Raw genomic sequence first — 11,415 nt, forward strand, 5'->3', positions numbered from 1 at the left:
TCTAATCTGGCTCCACCACATGCCTGCTGTGTGATCTTGGGCAAATAAGTCACTTCGCTTCTCTGAGCCTGTTTCTTCAACTGTAAATGAGGTTTACTTGGACTGTGAGCCCCAGGTAGAACAGGGACTCTGTTCAACCCAATTAACTTATATCTGTGCCAACATTTAGAACGGTGTTTGACACATAGTAAGCACTAAAAAGCTATCATCACTATTATCGTGGAGAAGCAGCGTGGCTTAGGAGTCAGAGGTCATGGGTTCAAATCTCGGCTCCGCCAACTGTCAGCTGGGTGACTCTGGGCAAGTCACTTAACTTCTCCGTGCTTCAGTTACCTCATCTGTAAAATGGGGATTAAAACTGTGAGCCCCCCATGGGACAACCCGATCACCTTGTAACCTCCCCAGCGCTTAGAACAGTGCTTTGCACATAGTAAGGACTTAAAAAATACCATCATTAGTATTATTATTAATTCAAAAGGGTGCCGGAGATACCCGCTGACCTCAGAAGTGGCAGCATTTTAATACGAACTCCATTTATGAACTGAGCAAGGGCATTTCATTTGAAAACCCTATGAACAGTTCATTACAAGAAAATAGTTTTTTTTCCCGGAATTTCTCTTACCGATACACCAATTACCAATTCATCCACTAGGAATAGAATCAGAGTTTCCGTGTTTATATGCGGCAAAACCACTGTATCCAAATTGTGCAATGAGAAACGCTGCTCCTGCTCCCAAGGTACTAGCTGTATTTTTGTGGTTATAGTTCCATTATTTCCCAATTTTCTAGAATGGGTGGTCAGAGGAATTTGTAACTGAGGTTAAGGATGTCAAAGCCTTTGAAGAAAAAAAAATGCTTTTAGGCGCCTTCAGAAAACAATTTTGAAATATCTTCCAACATCCTTCTCGACTTCCGTGATATGACAAAAAGTCCTGTCTTTACAAAAATAATACAAGGTTGTTTACACACAGAGACTGGACATAGAAAGTCAGTGAAAAAGGGAGCTTTATTGTCATTATTTTGCAATAGTTTTCACTTCAGGGCCCTGAGTTACTCAAGTTCCATCAAAATGGCTCAGATGGTCAACTGCCTTCTCACGTTTTCTTTATTCTGGTTGCGTATGTCCAACATATAGTTGATTCCTCCATATGTAGGAGGAGAATATGTGTCTGTCATCCACTCTTAAAAGCAAGCCCAAGGCCTAAGAGAGGAAAAGGAATCGAGTATGTTTGGTTTTGTTCTCTGTCTCCCCTTTTTAGACTGTGAGCCCACTGTTGGGTAGGGACTGTCTCTATATGTTGCCAACTTGTACTTCCCAAGCGCTTAGTACAGTGCTCTGCACACAGTAAGCGCTCAATAAATACGATTTGATTGATTGATTGATTGAGAGGAAAAGAAAAAGCGGAGAGGAACCAAGAATGAGAGAGCACGTGGAAGATGTGAGAAATTTCAGGTAGCTGCTTCTCTGCCGCTCACTTCATTAAATCTCCCTGCCCATACCTGGAATGTGTGCACTGATATAACCAGAATGGCCTTTTACTTGTCAGACTAAACAATCGTTTCCATTTTTCTTAGGAATGAGTTTGTGCCAGTACGGCGAGGATTGGCGTCATTTTGAGCTGTGACCCAATTATGAGGCGAAGTCCTTCAAGATTTTATATAAGTGGCCGCCTTATCTGGCACCTCGTCCATTGTCTAAGAGGTTTCAGTTACCAGCCGAGCAAAAAGAGGGTGGAACCAGAGAAGAGGGAGGGTGGGACATTCCATGATTTGCTCTCCTCCTCCTCCTCCCCTAAGCGCTCGGTCTATCAGCAGAGGGGTGGCAGTGGCTATGGTGGTGGAAAATGATAATGATGGCATCTATTAAGCGCTTACTATGTGCAAAGCACTGTTCTCAGCACTGGGGAGGTTACAAGCTGATCAGACTGTCCCACGGCGGGCTCACAGTCTTAATCCCCACTTTACAGATGAGGTAACTGAGGCACAGAGAAGTGACTTGCCGAAAGTCACAAAGCTGACAATTGGCGGAGCGGGAATTTGAACCCATGACCTCTGACTCCCAAACCCAGGCTCTTTCCACTGAGCCACGCTGCTTCTCTTCTATCGTATCAACAACCCTGGGGCTTAGTACAGTGCTTGGGGCAGCTAGTAAGTGCTGAACACATACCACAGGGATTGAGTGTCCAGATCATCTTTTGAGGGCTGGTAGGGCAGGCAACTGGCTCTCTGAATAACCGAGGGAGAGGAACGGCAAAGGGAGAATGAGAATCGAGAAGCCAAAGTGTAGACGTCCCCAGCACACGGGGCCATGAGGAAGCCAATACGAACCTGTTTCTCCAACTGATATACCACCCAAGCGCTTAGTATAGTGTTATGCACACAGTAAGCATCAATAAATATTATTGATCGATCGATTGATTGAATTTATATGGTAGTCTTGCTTTCTTGAAGGTAACTTGATGTGGAATTTCTCTTTCCATATTAATCCAAACCTTTCAAAAGCATTAAAAAACACAGCTCTATTTATGTCTCCATAGGCTGTTGTCTTTTCCCGCCCTTTCTGAAATGAGCTGAAAGAGTAGTTAAGTCCTGGTGCCATTTTACCAAGGGAATGCTTTCTCCAGTACAAAGTACTTTGCTTGTTAATCTCTACTCTTAGGTCAATCAATCAATCAATTGTATTTATTGAGCGCTTACTGTGTGCAGAGCACTGTACTAAGCGCTTGGGAAGTACAAGCTGGAAACATATAGAGACGGTCCCTACCCAACAGTGGGCTCACAGTCTAGAAGGGGGAGACAGAGAACAAAATCAAACATACTAACAAAATAAAATAAATAGAATAGATAGGTACAAGTAAAATAAATAAATAAATAGAGTGATAAATATGCACAAACATATATACATATATACAGGTGCTGTGGCGAAGGGAAGGAGGTAAGATGCGGGGGATGGAGAGGCGGACGAGGGGAAGAGGAAGGAAGGGGCTCAGTCTGGGAAGGCCTCCTGGAGGAGATGCCTGTTCGAGCAGTGAGTCTCGGTAACTTCTAGAAGTACATCGCCATCCTGGTTGAATTTAATTTCATTTACATTATTACTTGCCCCGAGCTGACATTTTATGCCTGACCTAATTCCCTTAGAGTTCTGTGGATTGGGTCCATGCTGATATCTTGCGGTAGCGTATAACAGAATGCAAACAAAGGGGGTGATGTTACATCATATTAAAAAATATTTTTCTTAAATCAATCATTTCTATATTTTCTCCTGCAGTCTTGCCGATAGACATATTAAGACATACACACCAAACTACCAAACTTTAAAGCCTTCTTGTAGCTAACTACAAGAACAAAAAGACATTCAAAAGTAATGTTCCCCCACTAGTTCTAGCTCCTAGGGTCTCGTCTTGTCTTATGCCGTCGAGCTGTCTTTGACCCATAGCGACTCTATGGACACATCTCTCCCAGAAGGTCCCACCTCCATCTCTGCAATCGTTCCGGTAGGGGATCCGTAGAGTTTCCTTGGGGAAAATACGGAAGTGGTTTACCATTGCCTTCTTCCATGTGGTGAACTTGACTCTTCACCCTTGATTCCCTCCCTGGGTTATGACTTGTAGCAGATTGCCTTCCATTCGCTAGCCACTGGCCAAGCTAGGAATGGAATGGATGTGCCTCTGCCTGACTCTCCCTCCTGTAGTCAATCAATCAATCAATCAATCATATTTATTGAGCGCTTACTGTGTGCAGAGCACTGTACTAAGTGCTTGGGAAGTCCAAGTTGGCAACATATAGAGACAGTCCCTACCCAACAGTGGGCTCACAGTCTAAAAGGGGGAGACAGAGAACAAAAGCAAACATACTAACAAAATAAAATAAATAGAATAGATATGTACAAGTAAAGTAAATAAATAGAGTGGTAGAGGACTGGGAACTCTCCAGAGAGGGGAGCTCATTAGGTATGATACCAGTATTTTGAAGATGAACAACGTATTCTAGTGGAAAGAGCCCTGGGCTGAGAGTCAGAGGACCCCGGTTGTAATCCTGGCTCGACCACTTGCTGCTGGGTTTCCTTGGACAAGTCATTTCACCCCTCTCTGCCTCAGTGAGCCTCACATGGGGCATGGACCATGTCTAGCCTGATTAGCTTGTATCTAGCAAAACACCTGGCACATAGTAAGTGCTCAATAAATACCATCAGAAAAAAAAAATTTTCAGCATTTAATCCTCAAGTGACATTAACTTTATTGAATCCTGAAGGAATGATGTTATGGGTGTATTTTAAGAGACTCATCACTAGCAAAGTGAAGTGAATAGCAGAACTGAGAAGGTCAGTAATCAAACGCAGAACGAGTTCTGCAATCACTGCCTTAAATTTAGACTCGGCAGGCAGACACATTCTGTTTTGTAGGCATTGAGGGAAGCCATCTGGCTTCCAGAATACATACATTTTTTTTCCTCTAAAATTCTTTCCCATTTAAGAAAGCCTGTATAATGAAAAGTCTTGATGAATTCAAATTCACCAACATGTGCTAGCATTCCCAAAATAGAAATTGAGTCTCGGGGGACGGTACTCATCAATGTCAATGGAAAGGAGATGAACATATTGAGGACAAACATGGCACTTATTTTCCCTGAGATCTTAAGCTTCTTCCAAAAACAGGAGTACATTCTGTGACTTTAAGCAGCCAGGAATATTCTAATCCACTTTCAACCCGTGATCATTATTCCCTCTTAGTACCCTCAGAAACAGGAGCACAGAACGTTTAAGATGATTTAGGAAAGAAAACGCAGTCCACTGCTTAATCTGTCCGTCCATCTGTCTTTCCTCTCCGTCAGCCAACTATCTAATGAAATCTGCATAGCTCTGCCACCTTATGACACATTTCCAACACGTTCAATCAATCGCTCTCATTAGTCGAGAGCAAATAGTGAGCAGAGCGCTGGACGGCACTTCAGAGATTAAGTTGTGAGCCTCATGCGACCCCAGTGCTTAGGACAATACTTGACACGGAGTAAGCGTTTAACAAATATTATAATAATAATACAAGAGGGATCCGGGGAGACAGGGCCCTGAAATCTCTTAGGAGGCTGAGTTTGGAAATGGTCCGGATTAGATAAAGTCCTCAGGGGGCTCCTGTTGAGATTCCAGGTGATCCTGGAACCAGGCAGCCGTTAGATAATCTCCACCAAACAAGGAAGGCCGCCATCCCTATCCTAGTGAAAAGAGTGGGCCCTGCGAAAGGAATGAGAAGCAGCATGGTCTATATTGGAAAGAGAAACGGCCTGAGAGTCAGAAGGACCTGGGTTCTAATCCCGGCTCCGCCACTTGTCTGCTGGGTGACCTTCATTTCTCTGGGCCTCAGTTTTCTCATCTGTAAAATGAGGATTCAAAGCCCGTTCTCCCTCCTACTTAGACTGGAAGCCCCACGTGGGACAACCTAATTAGCTTGTATCCGCCCCAGCACTTAGTGCAGTGCCTGGCTCATAGGCGCTTAACGCATATCAGAATTATTAGTAGTAGTAATAGGAGTAGTATTAAGAACGCAATCTGAAGTTTGTGTAAGCCATGCTGACTGGTAGGGCCAGTTTTTCATTTGATGTGTTGGGTAGGTCATGGGGAAGGGATTTCTGAGGAGGGAGCTGGAGGGGAAAAGCGAAAAATGAAAGATGGATATACCCAGGGAGGCGGAAACATGGTGTGCATACACACGCGCACACACACACACACAGGTTTGCAAATAATAATAATAATAATAATGATAGCATTTATTAAGCACTTACTATGTGCAAAGCACTGTTCTAAGCACTGGAGAGGTTACAAGGTGATCAGGTTGTCCCACGGGGGGCTCACAGTTTTAATCCCCATTTTACAGATGAGGTAACTGAGGCACAGAGAAGTGAAGTGACCCGCCCAAGGTCACACAAAAAGTGCTTAGCCTTTAGTACCTTGTATCCTGTTAGCAACAGGTAGTGAATGCCAACCATTAGGCACAATTATTGAGCACTTACTGTATGCAGAGCACTGTACTAAGCATTTGGGAGACCACAATATAGCAATAAACAAACTAAACAGACGTATTTCCTGCCCACGACGAGCTTGCAGTCTAGAAGGGGAGGCATATTAATGCAAATAAATTACAAATATGGACATAGGTGCTGTGGGGCTGGGATGGGGGATGAATAAAGGGAGCAAGTCAGGGTGACACAGAAGGGAGTGGAAGAAGAAGAAAAGAGGGCTTAGTCAGGGAAGGCCTTTTGGAGGTCTTCAATAGGACTTTGAAGGAGGGGAGAGTAATTGTCTACAATTGTTTGGGCCAGAGAAGGTAAGTGACTTGTCCAAGGTCACACAGCACACCAGTGGCCCAGCCAAGACTAGAATCCAGGTCCTTCCGACTCCCAGGCCCCTAGTCTATCCATTAGACCACGCTGGTTCTCTGGTCATATTTAGAACGAGCCGGAATTTGAATTTGAAGCAGTCTTAGAGAATACATTTTTGGAAACTTAATTTTTCACTGCCCATTGTCAAGACTTCTAGACTGTGAGCCCACTGTTGGGTAGGGACCGTCTCTATATGTTGCCAACTTGTACTTCCCAAGCGCTTAGTACAGTGCTCTGCACACAGTAAGCGCTCAATAAATGCGATTGAATGAATGAAGGACTATTTAATGGTGGTTTTCTAAGGGGATTTTGCTACAGCGTGGCTCAGTGGAAAGAGCATGGGCTTTGGAGTCAGAGGTCGTGGGTTCAAATCCCGGCTCCGCCAACTGTCAGCTGTGTGACATTGGGCAAGTCACTTAACTTCTCTGTGCCTCAGTTACCTCATCTGTAAAATGGGGATAAAGACTGTAAGCTCTCTGTGGGACAACCTGATCGCCTTGTAACCTCCCCAGCGCTTAGAACAGTGCTTTGCACATAGTAAGTGCTTACCAAATGCCATCATCATTATTATTATTAGTGACTGATTACATATTTGCTCCTCCTAACTGCATGTTTGACTGGACTGTCGCCTCCTCCAGTGGTTGCCATACTACCCTAAGGTCTCTGGGTAATAATAGTAACAATAATAATAATTATGGTATTTGTTGAGCACTTCCTATGTGCTGATCACTGTTCTAAGCGCTGCGGTAGATACAAGATAATCAGGTTGTCCCACGTGGGGCTCACAGTTTTCATCCCCATTTTACAGATGAGGGAACTGAGGCACAGAGAAGATAAGTGGCTTGCCCAAGATCACACAGCAGACAAGTGGCAGAGCCTGGAAGTACAGTGCTCTGCACACAGTAAGCACTCAATAAATACAATTGAATGAATGAATGAACCCATGTTCTCTAACTCTCAAGCCCTTGCTTTCCACTAAGCCCCACAGCCGCCCAGTAACAGAGTAACGGAGTCCACAAATAGACTTCATTGACTACTGTCCTCTCCCAGGTGATTAGTACAATGCTCTGCACACAATAAGCGCTCAATAAATACTCTTGATTGAGGGTTATGACACTGGGATAAGGGATACAGAGAGGAAAGGAGGTAGGAGGAGGAAAAGGAAGTTGCCCAAGGGGCTAGCAGAGACCCTCTGCAAGAAGCAGGGGCCAGGTAAAGTCCTGGAGAGGGCAACACCGACCGGGAATGCTCTAACACCAGTGGATGTGTCTCTATGAACAGAGACAACCTCTTGTCTGTGGAAGCACAGACTGTCTCTGCAGAGACTGGCTTGGAAACCAACAACTTGGACCAAATGATGAGGAGTTCTGACTTCTATCATCCTGAATCACCAGCTGTTTGTTGTTATATTATACTCTCTCAAGCACTGAGTACAGTGCTTTGCACCCCGTAAGCATTCAACAAATATGACTGAACGGATGATGTTCCTGCATCTGTTAATTCTGGAGCCAGTGGAGCTCCAAGGCAGCTGTGTCTCTGAACCTAATCATTCAACCATATTTATTGAGCGCTTACTGTGTGCAGAGCACTGTGCTAAGTGCTTGGGAAAGTAAAATGGGGGAAACAGAGAGTATCAAGTTCCCACCCTTCTGCTTCTCCTCTGGTACACAACCATCACTGCTTACAGTTAAGTGGTAGAAAAAAATCAATCTTATTTCTTCCTCAAAAACAGGTGGGACAATTATGTGAGCAAATGCAATACAACCGTCAATAGCTGTATTCAGAAATGTCAAAGTCCTGCACATACTCTTTCCCTTCTGCCTTTAGATCTGCAAACTCTGCAAGCAGGGTTAGCGTCGTTTTACCTATTGAGCCTAGTTCAGTGCTAAGTATATAGTACATAATAAATGTTAGTTGACTGGCGTTCCACTATTTGGATGTGTAAGTCCATTATGGATATCAGGAGAGTTGTACTTCCCAAGCGCTTAGTACGGTGCTCTGCACACAGTAAGGGCTCAATAAATACGATTGAATGAATGAATGAATGAAAGTGAAAGGGTGGCACAGAAGGGAGAGGGAGTAGGGGGAATGGGGGCTTAGTCAGGGAAGCCTTATTGGAGGAGATGTGATTTTAATAAGACTTTCAAGGTGGGGAGAGTGATTGGCAGATAGGAAAGGGGGAGTTTGAGGCCAGAGGCAGGACAAGGTCAAGGCGTCGGTGGCAAGATAGATGAGATCGAGGCACAGTGAGTAGGTTGGTGTTTAAGGAGCAAAGCAAATGTGCTGGGTTGCAGGAGGAAATAAGCAATATAAAATAGGAAGGGGCAAGGAGATTCGGTTTGATGTGGAGGTGGATGAATAACAACTGGTTGTTCCTGAGGAGTGGGGAAACCTGAAGTGAACATTTCTTTAGAAAAATGATCTGGGCAGCAAAGTGAGGTACGGACTGGAATCGGGAGGCAGGGAGGTCAGCAAGGAGGCTGATGCAGAAGTCAAGACAGGATAGGATAAGTGCTTGGATCAGCGCAGTGGCAATTTGGATGGAGAGGAAGGGTGGGTTTTATGTCGTGAAGCTACAACTGATGGCATCTGGGGACAGATTGAATACGGGCGCTGAATGAGAGTGATGAGTCAAGGATAATGTCAAGATTATGAGCTTGTGAGACAGAGAGAATGGTGGTGCTATATATAGTGATGGGAAAGTCATAGGGAGGATGGAATGACAGTAAGGACAACAAGGGACAATCTTTGTATGCACAGGATGGGAAGCAGTAAAAATAATAATAATTGTGGTCTTTGTTAAGGCACGTATTACGTGCCACACACAGGGGTAGATACAATACGTTCAAAGCATACACAACCCCCATCCTACATCAGTCAATCAGATTTATTGAGCACTTACTGTGTGCCAAGCATTGTACTAAGCACTTGGGAGACTACAATATAGCAGACACATTCCCTGCCCACCTGGCAGTCTAAAGTGGCAGGGAGAACAGGTATTTAATCCCCATTCTAGAGATGAGAAAACTGAGACACAGAGAAGTCACTAGTTCACAGTGAATACCTGTTCACAGTGAATACCTGTGCACTTGACTTACCCATGGTCATACAGCAGTCAAGTGGAGGAGCTGGGATTAGAACCCAGATCTCCTGACTTCCAGTTCAGTTTTCATTAAGCCACATGCTTCCAAGACCAATCCATCATTCATTCACTCTATTGTATTTGTTGAGCACTTACTGTGTGCAGAGCACTGTACTAAGCACTTGGGAAAGTACAATGAAACAATAAACAGACACATTCCCTTACCTACAGTGATTCGTGCTCCCATGACCCACACCCGCAATTTAAGAATTCGGAGAATAGTCAAGGCCCTGGATTTTTACAGAACCAAACGCAGAGCTTTCTCAAGGTTTTAAAAATACCGTGCGATAGAATCGACAACACTGTTCAAGTCAAGGAGTTTTCTCATAACGTGTGGTGTCACGATGTGTTTGAGCTATAAAGCAAGGGCAGAAGTGGGGAACATTCCTCTGCGAGGGGATGAGAACCCCCGTTAAGAGAGAAGATCCCAAATGAGAAAGAATTAACCTTTTTCCAGATTGAGCTCTCCTCACTTCTCCACCTTGGTGAAGCAAGAACAGAAACAGGCAGGAAGCCAGGCTGTTTATAACGAATCCACTGAATCACAGAGGGGGAGAAAGCTCCTTTGTTCGAGATTTGAGATCTTCTACATCTCTGGCACCGGGCTAAAAATCTCTCATTAAAAATGTTCCATTCTTATCCATTTGTCCGATCACCTATCCCTTATAGCCCAAGATTCCAGGGATTTTTGGCATGGGAACCAGCAACAGCGCTTGGGCTAAGCTCATCTATTTTGCTATTTAGTAGAAGAAAAACTGAAAAGAGTCAGAAGTGAAATCTGCTCCTGGAAAAAAAAAATGGTGCTATCAAGGTGTGGGGAAGGTGATTCATTCATTCAATCATATTTATTGAGCGCTTACTGTGTGCAGAGCACTGTACTAAGTGCTTGGGAAGTACAAGTTGGCAACATAGAGAGATGGTCCCTACCCAACAGTGGGCTCACAGTCTAGAAGGGGGAGACAGACAACAAAACAAAACATATTAACAAAATAAAATAAATAGAATAAATATATACAAGTAAAATAGAGTAATAAATATGTACAAACATATACTGTATCTGTTTTGACTGAATCTACCTCATCACTTAGTACGATGTTTGGCGCAGGTAAGTGCATTACAAATAGCCCGGTTACTATAATATTATAATAATCATAAATATTATCAGTTAAGTTTCAGGAATAGATTCTGCTACCCCAATTCAAGAACTATAAAATGGAGGGCGCGAAGGTCTGAGTGAATGGGGAGCTTGCCTTTGTGACTAAATCATCTTGGTCTCTCTGGTCGCCCAACTAACGCTACTCTTTTGCTGGCCAGGGTCCTTTCAATGTTAGTGCAGTGACTGAGTTCCCGATCCCATCTTTAGGAAAACCCGGTTCCCCAGAAAAGGGGGTGCAGGGTAAATGAATCCGCTACCCGACACGTGCAGGTGGTACATCCATCTCCATCTCCGGTGAATTTAGCTCCATGGACGTCGGTCTGTCCGTGAAAGTAGCATTTTGCCGGAACACAGGAGCATTGAAAAGCAAACCTATATCTCAGTCTGTGTCTTGATAACATTAACAGTAGCGGATATTGATATTCGACATTGATATTTAGCCAGCTAAAGAGAGGGGATTTGAGATGATCCTTTTTCATGCAAGTTTGAGGGTGGGGAAATGGGAGGAAGGCTTGGGAACATTGGGATGGGTCAGAGTGAAAATCCAGTATTTCAGCAAATCCAGACTACTCACTGTGCCTCCTTCGCATCTCTCTCACTGCCAACCTCTTTCTCATCCTCTCTCCCCTACCTGGAACTGTCTCTCCCTAGCAGACCACTGATCTTCCGTCTTGAAAGGCCTGCTAAAACCACTTCACCTCCGAGAGGTGTTCCCCGACTAAGCCCTCATTTCCTTTTCTCCCAC

This window comes from Tachyglossus aculeatus, chromosome 16, assembly GCF_015852505.1.
Source record: "Tachyglossus aculeatus isolate mTacAcu1 chromosome 16, mTacAcu1.pri, whole genome shotgun sequence".
Taxonomy (NCBI): Eukaryota; Metazoa; Chordata; class Mammalia; order Monotremata; family Tachyglossidae; genus Tachyglossus; species Tachyglossus aculeatus.